General features: G+C 35.6%; 1 protein-coding gene across 1 annotated transcript in view; it reads left to right on the top strand.

Moving 5' to 3' along the window:
• The first annotated feature begins 225 nt into the window (after nt 1–225).
• The window catches only part of LOC117411708 (DNA excision repair protein ERCC-6-like 2), an 88,326-nt gene continuing 75,784 nt past the window's right edge, over nt 226–12,767 (top strand). The window contains exon 1 of the mRNA XM_059035054.1: nt 226–246. The gene's annotated coding sequence lies outside the window, so the exon portion shown is untranslated. The remainder of the gene's footprint in view (nt 247–12,767) is intronic.

The following is a 12,767-nucleotide window of genomic DNA, read 5'->3' as shown; positions in this document are numbered from 1 at the left end:
AACCTCTCTGCAGAAAAAACATGTGCGGAATGCACATTTGTCTTGTTAATTGTTTTGTTTAATTGTTTAATTGTTTTTGTTTAATTGTTTTATTGATTAATCATTACCTGCACCTGGCTACTATTGAAAATTGGAGCCAGGTGCAGGGTTTAAAAGGAGAGCAGTCAGTCCACTCTGGGCGGTTGCTGAAGAGGGCAGAGGCCTGACTGTGCTGGTGTGTGGGTACAGCCGTAATTAAAAGAAAAGGTAGAGTGAAGCCTTTTTATGTGTGCTATTCTGTTTGTTTTTGTACAGGTAGACAGCTAAGCTGATGTTTTTGCATCAGTATATAATGTTTTTAAATTTTATATATATATATATATATTATTTGTGTATTTTATTCTCCTAAGATATCGGTATGTATTTTTCATACAGATGTTTTTAATAGTAATAAATACATAAACTACAAAAAGATATGAACATTGCATTGGAATTTTCTGAAATTAGTCTGTTTTCACATACGATAATTTATTAAAAACTTTATATATGTTCAGTTACTGTAGTTCTATCAGGTTTCATAGTGCTGTCACAAAAGCACTGCCTTGGCTCTGGTACAGCGGCTCTCATTATTTATAGAGGGCAATGTGATGAGTAACTACATTAACCAAACATATATACGTTTATTAAAAATCACATGAAAATCAGCTGCCACATGTCAGAAATTTCCACTGTAAAGCTGTTCTAACGACACATCCCAATTTGCTTAATTAATGTGTTTAATTAAATTGTTACTGTAATGGAATTTTGACGCAGTATTCTAAAACCAAAGGGCATGCAGGAGAATAAATGCATGTTATATTCTTTTTTTTATTATGATTAGGAGATCTGATTTTTGGGTTTTATATTTGAGGAGTTGACACAGACACACAAGTACAGGGAGTTGAAGTCCTGAGCGTGTATTTATTCAAATTAAATAAACAGAAACGCTTTTACAAAACAAGACAGCTCACAGAGCCAAAATAAAAAGTTCAAACCAAAACCAGTCTCAAACACAAAATCTTCTTAACCGAAACAAGTACTGTGCTGCAATTGTATTGTATTTTGTTTTCTTTCCCCTTTGCTCTCTCTCCCCACACGTTCCTCCTCTCTGTACACCCACCCCACTATGAGCGGCTGCCGTGCTTTTATACACGTGGCCATCTCCGAATTAGCAATCACTTAATCAATTTGGAGACGGCCACATTCTGCACGCATTTCGAGAGATGGAGCTTTAAGCCCATCTACGCTGCCAAACAAAACAAACATCACTTGTTTTACCTAAACACAAAACAATACATTTAAATCATAATACTACAACAATAAACCATTACTTTTTAAATAAATACACACAATAATATATTTCTAGCAGGTCTCTACCCTGCTCCATATTTACACGCAGGGCTCTTCGGCCCTGCTACAGGGACATAGTACACTTGAGTCACTTGAGACCTTCAAGAACAGTTTTGACTAACCTCTTTTAATTCAGTGGTTAATTAAGCTGCACACACATTTAAAGAGACCATTGAAAACTTTGCTTGGCACACACCAGTGTGCTCCACAATGCCTAGTTGGCTAATAAAAAAGCACATTACAATTGTCACACGTCGAGTTAGCCTGCAGATTCCTTTTTTTTATTGTCCTTGTAGGATCTCAGTAGGTTTACTACCTGAGACCAATACTTAGAGGTGTGAGTGAATAACAGCTTAGCCTCAGCTCGCTGCCCATTTGTTCTCTATATTGACTCCCTACATGGTGAATTTAGGGATTTTGCAGGGTAATAAGCCTGGAGGAAATAACCCTGCATAGGGAATTAATTTGTGAATGTCGGAGGACTCTGTTTCTAGTTGATTTAATTTGCTTTCAATGCTCTTTTGTAGCATTCATTTTCATGTGGCGGTCCTATCAAAGAATTCAATCAGCGCTGCAATTGTGAGCTGGAGTGGAGTTATTCACAGTGTGCCTAGTGTGTGACAACTCTGCAAGGCCCTTATTCACAGGGCTGCTTCTGTGTACAGCGATGATGTATTACTGCTGTGAGAAAATACTGCTTCTATTATATTCACTCCCATATGCTATCCTTACTTTGACATACCTTGGATCCCTTTTTATTGATTCAAAGGAATTATATTAACCATTCTCTTATACCTGTACGTGAACAAACTTTGATTCTTGAATTAATAATGGGCCAACCTTTACACACCCACCTACCAGACCTGGGACAAATATATTTGTATTTGAGATTTAATTTATAAATATAAAATATTTCAAGATTTTGTCCGCACTCAAATATTTATTTGAAAATATTTTAATATAAAACACAATAGATGTTCAAATAAAACTTAATGTGTTATGTGTTATGTTTGACATCATTATAACACATTTATAAATATATTTAAAACAGAAATCGAAATATTTTAATATTTATAAATATTCACAACATTATATGAAATATTTAATTATTTAGAATCATACCAAACACATCTGAAATATTTAAATAAAATCAATATTTATCCCAGGTCTACCACCTTCAAATGGCTAATTGTGAACAAATTAGTGAATATGTGTGCAAATAAAAACAAAACTAGCAAATATAACTGAACAGCTTTAAAATGTATTAAGCATAACTAAACATGAAGTACCTGTGAAATACAGATGCTGCAGTATTATAAATTAGTGATGGGCACCAATATCGATATTTTGATTAAAAATAAGAATACATTAGCATAAGAGTAAATTACACAATGTGATGCCAATGCGCATAATACCCCCTGCTCTGCCTGTTTTACATTTGCTGTTAGTGGCTATTAAACATGATGTATTATGCACTGCTTGGGTGGCCACAAATAGTAATAATTATCAAAACATATAAGAAATATATAAAGATCATGGTATTAATGGGTGTTGGGGGGGTGGGGTGGTAGAGTGTTTAGCCAAGGACATTAATTTATAACCGTTATATAACTTAGACACATTATGCCGAGAGACTAATGCATGCCTTTGTTTCATCTTGATTATTGTAATGCACTTTTTTCTGGTGTCCCAAAACATGTGGTATCCCGCTTGCAGCTTGTTCAGAATACCACCGCTAGAATTCTGACTAAAACCAGGAAAAGTGAACATATTACCCCTGTTTTGGCCTCTTTACACTGGCTCCCGTATAGAACTGATTTTAAGATGTTGTTGTTAACTTACAAGGCCCTGAATGGATTAGCACTTAGTTATTTGCAAGACTGACCCCATATCTTCCAAACCACACTCTGAGATCACAGGATGTGGGGCTGCTGGTCAACAAAAGCAATACGGGAGGTAAGGCTGTTTCTTGTAGAGCTCCGAAATTATGGAATGCTCCGCCTTCATTTGTCAGGGAAGCTGGGACCGTTACTGTTTTCAATTTGAGACTAAAAATGCACTTTTATAAAATGGCTTTCTTATCTTAGTGGATTTAATGTAACTTTAAAATTGCTGCTTTTGTATTATGATGTGTATACTGTTGTTTAAATATGTTCTTTAAGTGGTCTGATTGTGGCAGTTGCATGTGTGACATACTATAAAAATGTACTGAGGTTTGTTTTTTTCTGTTACGTACTGTACAGTGCTTTGAGATACTTTTGTATAAAAAGCGCTATATAAATGCAATAAATAAAAATAAACAATTAATGATCCATAAGGACTGTTATTTGCATGAAAAGCAGTGTACAGTTTCAGTGAATGAAGAGCCAAGAATTCTAGCTGAATACATTTTGTGGGGCTTTTTATATATTTATACTTTTTAATTGTATAATTTAGGAACAGTGTACGTTTAATGTAAACTTTGACAACAGACAAAGCATGCACGTAGAATATCGCTTACTATATATTTTTTTACTATCTTTTTGATAGAATATCGAGCTACATCCTGTCAGATATGAATTCAGATTTGATATATTTTGCCTTGGATCTTTTTGTTTTCACTATATTGCAGTGCTCACTGTGCAAATAAAACTCAGGGTGTAAAAACACATCATGATATGCTATCAGCCAACTTTATCATTGCCACCTTACAGAACTCAAGACAGGATGTTGCCTGGGAGTATAAGCACATAAGAAGAAATATGTTGATGATGTTGAGGTGTATCTCCTAGCTTCCTAACGTACTTTTTTTCAAGGAACTTTGAAGCAAATTATTGCCTTCCAATTATTTCTGCCCAGGTGATATTACGGTATATAAAAAATGACCAACTTCAGGGGGCTAGTGGAGCAGTTGGATAATTTACTAACCTTTAAATTAAGAATTCGCTTAATCAATTTAAGTTCACTTGCTGTTTGCGTTCGGTTTAAATTAAAAATAAGGAGCTGCCTTTTTGGAATCACAGTCTCAATCAAGTTACTGGAGAAAAAACTAAAGTGAACTTATTTCACAATCAACACTTTCCCAAGAGTTTAACTGAACTTTAACTGAGTCGGCATGGAATATCGCTCGTACCAAACGTCTTTATTCAGATGAATGAATCTTTTTATAAAATTGGAGTGTTGGCACTAGATTAGAGAATGCATGTTTTAAATGTTATATTGCAGGTCTAAAATGTATGTTATATTTACATATTTTACGTCTCGCCATGAGCAGGTACTGTAATCCCTTTCAAAATAAATACAGTGCATTTGTCATCCACAAAGCTCTCAAAAGTATGAGAAGCAGTAGTCATACAAAAAAAAATGCTTCTTCTTTTTTGAAAACTGAGCATTCAAATCTTCAAAAATAATCCTTTCAAAAATGTGTCTTTTTATGTGGTGATTCTGGTGAAATCAGGAAACTTGTCATATTTTGCTTCATAATAACTGCATATATCTTATTTAAAGTGCATAATACATACCATAAAAACAGAAATAATGTAAAAACACCATAGTGTTTGAATACAAGTTGAATACACTGTAGATCTACAGTACAATATAAATTACACAGAAAGCGTAAGACTCTGCAATGTTCTCTCTTGTTCATGTGTATTTTGCTGCTATCAATAGATAACAGCTACTGTACTGCAAAGAGTAAGTGCAGGATTCCATTATAATGTTTAAAACAATGCTAGTATTTAAAATGTCTTGCTTGCAAACATTTCATGTTTTGCAGATGTGTCTTGCAGCTCTCGACCATATGAACATTTTGATATGCGGCTCCTATGGGCAGGAAGTTTGGCCTTCCCTGTCTTGTAAACCAGGCAATGCTCCTTCGGAGAACTATAGACACATAAAACTAAAAGTGTATTTTTCATTTGGAGTGCTCTCGTTAAATTAATGTTGAACTTCTCAACCTAGTAAAAGCGAGTAATAATGTTGTGATAAGTGATCACTGTCAAGCAAAAAGTACCTTGGTGAGGAGGAGTATTTTTCCCTTTAGACTTGAACAAGACTGACTTGAACAAAAATGATTTTAAAAGGGACTCAGCATAAATTGTGACAATAAATGGAGTTGACATTATCAGCAGTTCACCAATAACCTAACTGGCCAAACAGCCAGATACAGATTTAAACCAGTTCTCTTTTACTCCTACTTTCCTGTATGCGTTATTTTAAGCCACCTGAGAGATATTCATTTTTACACATTCTATGTTAAACAGATTCATATAATTGTTGTAAATGTTTTACAATTTCATATTAAAATATAACATTCTGGGCAACAGTTGTTAAGGACAAATCAGTCAAGGGTAATAGTGTTGCACCTGGATAAGGCTGTGGGGTCTGAATTTGAGTTTTTCACCATTAGGAAGGCATTCAAAATTAAAAGTTCAACTGGGTAACTATAAGGTGATTCGGGCGGATGATAATAAAGCTACCAGTGTTACACCGTTGAGTTAATCATGGTGTGGCAGGGCAAAAGCCCTGCACGTGTAAATAATGTATTGTATTGTGTGTATGTATAGTTTAAAAATATATATAGAATAAATGTGCACTAGATATGGCAGGTTTTTGCAGTTATAAATAAAGTTGTGAAGTTTTGAATTTAAGTTTGGCAGGGATGGGGTTAAATCCAACTCCATGTGCAGAATGTGGCTGGGGCTTAATTGACTAATTGATGATCAATTAAGCCCAGCCACATGGTATAAAAAAGGAGCTGGAAAGCCAGTTCGGTTGGTTTTTGTTTCAGCAAGCATGCAGCCTCACTATTGTGTGGAGAGCCAGTGTGAGTGAGTTGTATAGGGATTAATTTAGGGGATTTTGATCCCACCCCAGTTTATTTTAGTGTGTCAGAGTAGGTTCCGGAGCGGGACCTCCCTTTTAGTGGGAGCAGCGCTAAGCCAGTGTGTGGCAAACTTTTGTTTTTAGCTGTTTCTCACTGTGTTTTGTTTTGCATTTTTTTTTAGCTCTTATTTTTATTACGCTATGTCTGTGTATGTCCTCCTGCACTAGGGCTATCATTGCTGGTACCCTAGTGGCAGCCACCTGTCATAACATTTTGTTTACTTTAATAAAATCGTGACGCCTGAGTGGCATTGTCAGCTGCATCCCTCTGTCTCTCTCTCATCATTCAGCGGACACCCACAATTAAAGTAGCAGGTACTAAGACCCCCTGTTACACATGGGTTAAGAGGTAGGACTGGAACAGATCTTAAATGTATCAGTACATTGCCCACAACCCACACTTCCTGTAACTGGCTCTCAAAATGCAGCAGATCCACTCCAGTTTTAGGCAAATTTTACAAAATGTTCTTCCATAGTCCTCCCTCACAACGTGTCATTCAAAACAAAAACTCCAGGCAGAGCTGTCACCGCTATTAGGATATACGACTGGATTCATGATTCATTGTTGCCCATTTTAAACCTACCCAAATGAAAGGCTTGTTTAATGAGTAGATATGGCCGGTTTATAATAACACCTGATTGAATTAAGTTATTTCTGTATGAATGATTAATTCCAACAAATAATTATTCTTGTCTGCTCTCCCAGTAGGGTTTCACCTTTTCCACAGACCAAACCTGTACATATTTCTCAGTCCTCCTTGGTCTATCAAAACTGCAGTATACTGTAATACAGTTTAACACAATACCACCAGATCTCAGTACAAATCATTTGAGTAAACACAGTATTGTGCTGTTAATATTTCTAGCAATGGAACTTGCAAGACATAGTGGGTACAGTGAAGTAAGTAGGGTTTCCAGACAGTCACTGGATTTTCTGAACCTGAAAAGCTCATTTGTGACGGTCAGAATTATTTTACAGACGTTATGTTATGGCAAACCCCCCCCCCCCCCCCCCCCCAATATATATAAACAAACATTATTTGACTCTTAATCGCAAAACTGAATGGTCACGTTACTTGTTACTTGTTTAGGAGTCGACATTTGCCACGACACCGCCACGTTCACTTGGATTTTCAGGTTCAGGATGAAGGATCCTCAGACCTAAAACCTGAGAATCCTGAATCACACAATCAGCTCACTACAGTATTGGATTGTTTACATCACGTGGATATGTTCATTGACAGAGTAGAATGTACAGCTCTGTACTAAACAGTATATTTCTAATAAGATAGTGGAAATCCTAAAAAAATATTAAAGTAAGGTTGGTGTTTCTTATGAGTTTCACTTAAAACCACATATTAAGGCATCCTGGCTTGTTAATTCCTGCCACCAGACACAGGTGCCAATTCCAGGACTGTCCGGGTCAAACCTGGACAGGTTTCAACCCTATCTCCCAGATTGTTTATTTTTCTTGCACTTTCTTTGTAGACAGAGAGATTTATTTAGTTGGACGAATTCCACGTACATCAACCAACCAATTCTCAAAGGCTGTATTTGTTACAGTACATGGTTGAACAATATACAAGAGCAATTACTTTTCACATGTATGCTGTTAAGGATTTGTTATTTTGGGGTTGATACATGTAAACAAAGATGCTGCAAACTGTGAAAACAAAAGCAGTTGGTTTAAATCAATCCCATTTTTTAAAAATGTCATGAAATTTTGGTTTAACACAGAATAACAGAATTAACCATTTTTTTAATTGTGATCAATGTATCACCCTGTTTACCATCTTCCTTTGTATTTTACTTAATTTTACTCAGCAAAAAAAAAAAAAAAAAGTTTACATCAGTATCCATGGTAATCTACCATAAAAGATCAGTTGCTTGGCAACAAGGTATTGTGCAGCTGCCTTGGAGGGTTGAATTTTTTGTGTCTCTGAAGGGAGGGCTTGAAGAATAATGAAAGCTTCTGCTCATACTTCTCATGAATGCTTTTATTTTCAAGGTCAGGCTAATGTTTTTCAGCAAAGACTAATGCACCTTTCATCAAAAGACACACCGTAAAATGTTTCCACAAGATTATCCTGTCTCAGAGTTGGGGACAACCAGCTTAAGATGTTTTTATTATTTGCCTGCTGTTGCAAAATTAGGTTGAAACTAACTGTGGGATAACAATAATGAAGCAAGTCTCTCATTTACTGATTCTCACTGAATTCATTGTCAAATTCCTCTTCAATAGACACCAACGTCTGGTTCAGAATCAGCATTTACTAGAAACAGGCCTTTATTTTTTGTTAATAACCCAGAACCTCCAATGTGGGTTGCATGCAATACAAACACAATTACTTTATGTTTAAATTCAATTTCCAGTTGTAATGCTAAATGATAATCTGCTTTACAAGTGCAATGTACTGTTATTCAAGATTTCAAAGAACACACAGAATGGGAAAAAGTTGTGACATATTTTATAGAACATAAATGTATCCTTTACAGAGAGTGTCAAATGTTTCGGTTGTCAGATGCTGTAAGACAAAAGCAGATACCTTTTTGTTATGGTCTCCTAACTTTTATCACAAATGCTGATTTGTTCTTTATTACAATCACTTTGTAAGTCTCACATTTTCCTATATAGACGATGCAGACATTATGGTTTACCTGTATTTGATTTTTTAATGGTATTTTATTCAAAGCTGTAATGCAGATTAAACAATCACCCCTTGTAGATATTTCAGTACTGCACCTCCATCTCCTCCCTGCATTCTAATTGAAGAGGTCACATGAAGGAACACAGAGAAACATATGAGTCATATGAAAAGCAGTGACTGGTTACCAATTACAGCTTTTCCAATGACTCATGTTTTCAGGGTCTCTGTGTTCATTCATTCAGACTTCTGTCTGACACTGCAAAAGCACAGCAAATTCACTAATTGCTTAAAAAAAATACTGTTGCGAATTAAATTTAGGTTTACCGTTATGTGTTAATTTCATATGGGAAAATGTGAGACCCACTAATTGGGTCTCACAATGTTTCTTTCATTAGATTATAAACATTCATCATTATAGATTTTTATATTTTATATAAATGGTTTGAAGTAGGTGTAAATTATTGCTCTAAAGTGTGAAATGTGTCGCAATGTGTTAGGCCTTGAGAAACCTTGCCAGATTCACCCAAACTGTCTTTGGATTTCACTTGCCAATGTCATAATTAAGAGATGCTACCGCCCAGTTGACCTCTCAAACTTCAGCATAGTACCAGCTATCAGACATAAGTATGCAAAAAGTAAGAATGTTCTTGTTCCTCACAGCCCAATCAGTGAGGTCATGTTGAAGTGGCCAGTTAAAAGGGCAATATAAAATGAATACTTCTCTGGAGAAACTAAGCTGTTAACAATGTGCACCTATCAAACAACAGAGGCTTGAGTCTTCTTTGAATATGTCAAAGATCTGTGCATGCAATTAAATTCACAATCATTCCAGGAAAAATAAATAAATAAATAAATAAATAAATAAATATAAAGAAAGAAAGAAACAAGCATGTTGGTGACATATATTCCCTGCCACAGCTGAAATTACAGAATTAGAGTTATCAGTAATATGAAAAAGTAGAACACCATGACAAACTGTGTGTAAAAATATTGGACATATAATAATAATATCTTTATACAGCACCTTTCATAGTGGACCACCATCACAAAGCATTTTACATAGGTAGGCTGTGAACTGTGCATTATATGCAGAGTCACTTTCAATAGGACATTGATTTAACATCTCATCTGCAGGATGGAGCACAAGGAGGTTAAGTGACTTGCGCAGGGTCACACAGTGAGTCAGTCAGTGGCAGAGGTGGGATTTGAACCAGTGACGTTCTGGTTACAAGCCCACTTTAACCACTGGGCCACACTGCCTCCTCATACAGACAGGTGGACGGATACCTCCTATTATCCTGAGATTCTGATACGCTCAAAAGCTTGGGCTAAATAATGTCCAGTCCAAGTTTCTACATAACAGAGTAATCACTTCTCTACATATATGAAAAACGTGTGGCATATGGACCGATGGGCAGACCAGGGGCGTCTTTATACCCCTTATTCTGATACTCTTAAGTTGGGATACACTTCAAAATACAGACATGTAGCAGGATAACGTCAGAAATAAGTCAGGAAAAGCTACAGTTGAAGTGCGTGTATGCATGTTTAATTCATAAAACAAACAGAACAAAACAAATAAGCAGGGCACAAGGGCCAAAATAAAAGATTTACTTTAAACCAGCTACAGCTACCAGACAAATGATTTCTCCTTCATTATTATACAGATGGCCTTTCTCCAATTAGCATTCAATTACCTAACTGGAGAATGGCCACACCTGTGATTGTTGGCAGGGACAGAATTAACCTCATCTCTGCCAACCTTACATTCCCACACACACTATTTACACAAGACACATCACTACACCCTAGCTCAGTGTTTCCCAACCCTATGTGACTTCTGGCTTCCATTCTAACTGAGCTCTCAATTACTTAACTAGACCCATACTTGAACTAATAATTTGCCTCATTAGACCTTTGTAATTGTTCTCTGCTCCTAGAAAGTTGCAGATTTCAAGTTACTTATGGAATGTTATAGCTAACTTGAAATCTGCAACTGTTCAAGAGCTGAAAACAAGTAAAAAGGTCTAATTAAGGAAATTATTAAGGGTTTAGTTAAGTAATTGAGAGCTCAGTTGTAATTAAAAACAGAAGACACATGCGGTCCCCAGGACCAGGGCTGGGAAGACCTGCGGATAGCTACACTTGACTTACACTTCTATTACATTATTAAATGTGCAGAATTAAATTATTGGGAAAATAACTTAGTTGAATACATGTTGCTAATGTTTAGAGTTCCTTCCTCACAATCATTGTATTGTGTGCTAAGTGCATATAGTAAATGGTACAGTAACTACAGTGTAACTACTTGTAGATAAGCTACTTGTAGAGAATGTCCTTCTCAAGTTTCATCATTACAGAACAATGTACCAAATGCAGACCATGACTGTTTTGAAGGATGTTAAAACGTGGGGCTTCTACCTTGCAAAACAGATAATTTTGTATTTAAATTGACTTACTGGGTAAACCCTCTGAGACAAAGGGGTTGGCAGAGGTTTTGTGGATTATGGTCTGCAATTGGTATAACAGTAGGCAAAGAAATGTTACGATATTTGATAAACAAATGTGTCGACTTCACATCTCCTGTCCAAAGAATAATCTACCTGTTTTGTTATCTGTGGAATGTATAGAGCTCCCGTGTATTACAATAGGTAATTTATAGCTGGCTCCTAATTAAAAATTATTTTAAAATACATAAATATTTTTTATTACATTTTTCGATTAATCTCCAATAATCCTTCCTCCGTTTCAATGAAATCAGACTATTGAGTTTTTATTATGCCATCATGATTTTCTTGGTCACAAACATATTCTTGACTCAATTCGTTTTCTGCTTCCAGAGCTGAGCAGTCACTTCATTTTACCTCCTGAATTTTGCTTTTCATTATCCTCAGTTTATGGTTCTTTGCTTCCTTATCAGACTGTCTAAGATGAGCAGCTCTAAGCCACGTGGTATTTTAAATTGATTTATATTGTGATTTAACTTGTTTGTATAACCATTTTACCTAAAAAGCAGATCTTTAAAATACCAGAAATTATATATAGTCATGAGTCCCAGTTAAAATATTGAGCATAATTTACAGCTAGCTAATATGTAGCTAATTTTATAGATCTTTGAGATTATAGCAAGTGGTCAGATTTCAAGTTAATTATTATAATTATCTCTCTTGCCTGCAACATTTAACATTGGTTTTCAGCACTCAAATGCGATTCATTGCAAATGTGGATACAATCCATGTTTTTCTCTGCTGTTTATGTTGAAAAAATATAATAGTTGAATGTGAATCCTTACAAATGTTAGGGTTATAGCTGTTTATAAAACTGTAACACTGATGCATCACTTTTGGCTCCTTATCGAAGTATAGTCCCAGTCTGTGCTCCAATTAAGTCGAGCCATTGGTCCATCATCAGCTTTTGGTAAATTTGAGGGGTTTACAATTTTTAACAATTTGGATGTATCCATGCAACAAAATATTTGTTTGGCCATTCTTAGTAAAATCCTTTCATTCCCAAAATGCTTGGCAGAATTTGTCACCATTACACAAACAATGTTGATTCACATTTCAGCCAACATATACAACTACATACGACAGATTAGTCCACATAAAATTGAATATATCTGCTCACAGAAATGAAGTGCAGTACACAGGTGTTTATCTTGTTTGTGGTTTCCCATTTTGGAGCATTGTATGTTTTGGAATCTTTAAGTTACTTTTGGATAAGTCACCTGTTTCACAATATCTGTTCCAGTGCTGATAGACTGAAGCAATACATGTTAAACAAAATGATGATCTAGTATATGTGCAGTATACCAAGAAATACTATGAAGTAAATGCCCTCTTATATTTGAAGATCATTGGACAGTTGTATGATGGGGTGGGTAAGCCA

Source organism: Acipenser ruthenus, chromosome 1 (assembly GCF_902713425.1).
Source record: "Acipenser ruthenus chromosome 1, fAciRut3.2 maternal haplotype, whole genome shotgun sequence".
Lineage (NCBI taxonomy): Eukaryota > Metazoa > Chordata > Actinopteri > Acipenseriformes > Acipenseridae > Acipenser > Acipenser ruthenus.
This window is presented reverse-complemented; position numbering and strand designations above follow the sequence as displayed.